Source organism: Falco cherrug, chromosome 15 (genome assembly GCF_023634085.1).
Source record: "Falco cherrug isolate bFalChe1 chromosome 15, bFalChe1.pri, whole genome shotgun sequence".
In the NCBI taxonomy this organism is placed as follows: domain Eukaryota; kingdom Metazoa; phylum Chordata; class Aves; order Falconiformes; family Falconidae; genus Falco; species Falco cherrug.
The window spans coordinates 112109-115633 of NC_073711.1; positions in this window are offsets into that span (position 1 = coordinate 112109).

Here is a 3525-nt window from a genome sequence, read left to right on the forward strand (position 1 = left end):
GGGGGGATGGGGTGGGTAGCGGGGGGGAAGACATGGCTCTTTGCTGCGGCACACTCTCCCTCACTTCTCAACAATGTAACCTGAATTGACGGTCTCCGATTGCTAAGGAGGACCGCGCAGAACCAAAAAGAGGGATGTGAGCATCCCACATGTAGAACATAGAGCTTGGAAGGGAGACGGTGTCAAGCAGTACGACAGCTAAACCATAACTGTATTGTGTTCAGATCTGTAACGCCACTGTGCTTTGGTAGCGCCGGGGAGAAAACATCACACTATACAACAAGCAAGCCCAGGAGAAGCCTCCTCCCCTCACACACAAAGCTTCTTTAGATTACTTACTGCCAGCAGTTTTACTTGGGCTGACACCGTTCTCTAGAAGCAGCACACTGAGGTTCAGACCCAGCTTTGCAGCTGTGCTCATAAATTCCAGTACAAGATTCCTGCTGCCGTAACTCTTTAGCCTCAAGCTGCAGGCTTAATGGTTTCCTCACCTGACTTCCACCAGCAGTTACCCGGCAGCACTCTCATTCTCCTCCAGCGTTACGCATTTGCCGTAGATATGTACTGCGATTCTCGGCGACTGTGTAGTAGCAGCTGTAACAATTAACCTAATGCAGCTAACCTACAGGTGTTCCTGTCCAAGCGAGCGACAGTTTCAGATGTGTTTCTGCTGCACACCCTTGCTGGGGACTAGTGTTAGCCCTACGTTTCGCACTGCTTTAAGCGCTGCAGAAATGGAGTCAAGCCACTCCTTTACACGTTGCTTTCTCTTTTGGAAAAGCTTCTGCAGAAACGGTTCCAAGCCTCTGCACAGCCTGCACACAGACTGGAACTCCAGGACACGCCTCTCCCCCAGCGTTCCTCCCCATCCGTCAGCTCGCGCTACAGTGCTCGCGTCCAGGGGAGTTCTGACCTCAGCGACACAGATCAGGAAAAAAAGGTAAAGACACGAGGGCTACAGTACATGGATTCCTACCACGGTATGCGTTCTTAGTTCTCTTGAGGATGGTGTGGGACTTCATTGGCCACTTTTCCCACCGCCACCACCCCCGTGGGGAGACTACTGGCTTTTGTATTTAGCATTTACTCCTCAGTTGCTCTCCCCTACCTGGAAGTTGCTATGGGCAATCACTGGAACGACACAGCTGAAACTTGTTCTCTAAAAGGCAGCCTGTAAATCTGGCATGACACATGCAAGGGGCTTTCTTCGTAGTAAACACTCTTAGCGTTTCCTTGCGGTGTCTCTGAAGTGCCGCTTACACGGCGCTCATGCAATATCACCTTTTGCAGGCTGGCGTCCTTAGCTCACACTGTGGCAAACCTGATGGGACACCTTGGGCTAGGCAATTTGCACAGCCGTAAAGCCGCACACTCACACAGCTAGAGCTAAACGGAAACACATGCAAAAACTGTCACGAATCAGCTTCTCTTCTTTCATGGTCACTATTCTGTACGTCTTCTAGGTGCTGGAAAAAATCAGCCAACTTTTGGAGACAGACTCCCTTACCAAGATCCAAGAATGGTTTGGAAGGGCAAGTAAACAAGGTAACAAAGATACGCACCTGCATCCCTTTCTGAGAAGCACGCGCTCTTGTACGTTCCCATCAAACCCTGAAATTCTAATCGACCTGAGCTGAGCGGCGTTGCCGAGGTGGAAGGTATCAGGTCCAGCAAAGTGCGCTGGGCCCAGCTGTGGCTGCGCTGAGCAGTCAGGTGACAGCAGACAGAAAGCAGTCACTTACACCTCAGCGCTCTCCGGTTTGGTGCGGGGCGGAAACACGCGCTCTCCCACTGGGGCTCTGGGCGGCTGGGGGCGGGCAGAAAGCAAACAAAATGTCTCTCTCGTGTCTTTAAGCCCTTTGAAAACGTGGTAAGGGAACTCCTGAATTCACCCCCAAACATCCAGATCAGCAGCAAGTGGGAATTTGAACAAAATTTCTGCTACCTTCACGTTTCAGAGAAAGACTTTGTGTTCAGTCTGGTGGATTGAGAACTGACTGAGAAAGACGTGCTGAAATCTGAGGAAGGTGCAGCAGAGAACATCAACAGCCCGACTGCTGAAGCCTCTCCCCCCACATCGGAGAAGCCTAGACGGGGAAATGACTCCGGCCACGTAAAACCTGCAGGGAGGTTGCCACAATGATGGATAAGCTAAACCCCACAACCAGAAATTTTTGGGTTCTCCTGCTATGGAAAAGGTAACTTTGTGATTGAAGTTGATCACGGGCAGCCTTCGGCAAAAATGCTCCTAAGTACAAGCCACGCCAGGCGATTTGATACAAGTTTGATACAAGTACCAAGTTTTAGCAGCACTGGAAACCCCTTGGAGAGCAACCTCCTTTTACATTGCGGTGCACAGTTTATACCTACAAAGACCACAGGGGACTGGACCATCTCCCTTATGAGGACAGGCTGACAGAGATGCACCTGTGTAGCCTGGGGAAGAGTGAGAGGGCATCTCCTCAGTGCATATAAATATCTTAAGGGCAAGTGTCAAGAGGATGGGGCCAGGCTCTTTTCAGTGGTGCCCAGCGTCAGGACAAGGGGCGACGGGCGCCAACTGAAACACAGGAAATTCCATCCGAGTGTGAGGGAAAACGTCTTCACTTGGAGGGTGTCGGAGCCCTGGCACAGGCTGCCCAGAGAGGCTGTGCAGTCTCCTTCCCTGGAGATACTCAAACCCCACCTGGACGCGACCCTGTGCAACCCGCTCTAGGCAAACCGGCTTTAGCAGGGGGTTGCACGACATGGCCTGCACAGGTCCCTTCCAACCCCAGCCGTTCTGTGAGCCTGTGACATTCTGAGATCTGCTCCTGTAAGTTACACGCAAGCTGAAACCCCCTCTGCCAGCAAACTATGGCATTCGCCCTCATCTAACATCTCGCCCTCGCTCTCTGCAGGCTACGTCAGGCTTTCTCAGACCGTTCCAGCTACCAAAGCCCACTCTTGCACCCTCTACCCAGTCAGGGCAAGCCAAAAATAGTGGCGCTGCCAAGGAACGCCACTGTCACCTCTTTGTGCCCCTTCTGAAGCACACAGAGGCAACACAAGCCAGTCCCAGCGTACGTGATCATTTTAACAAAGCCACTCATGCCAGCTCTGACGCTGCCAGCATTTACTATTGCTTGGAACTCAGCTGGAGGAGAGGGTGAAGAGTAATCTTACCTAAGAACTAGAAGGAGGAAGAGGAAACCTCCAAAGCAAGCACCTCTGCTTTTCCACAGTGGTGCCCAGTGAGGCTTCTTTGCCAAAGAGCAGATGTGCTTCTATACTCTCAGCTGCGTACCGAACAAAGCCAAACGAGTCTAACATCATCCTAAGCCTAGCCTGGTAATATACAGCTTGCTTTTCCAAAATGTTTTCCAGAAAGGGAGAAAGAACATCTTTTGTTTGCAACGCTGAGAAAGAGAGGTCCAGCACAAGCAGACACGCTCTTCCCAGGGAAGAGCTACAGCTGAGAAAGTGTGGTGGAAACAAGAGGCCGTCCTGCCCTCACGCTCTACCAGAAATCTCACCTGTACCACG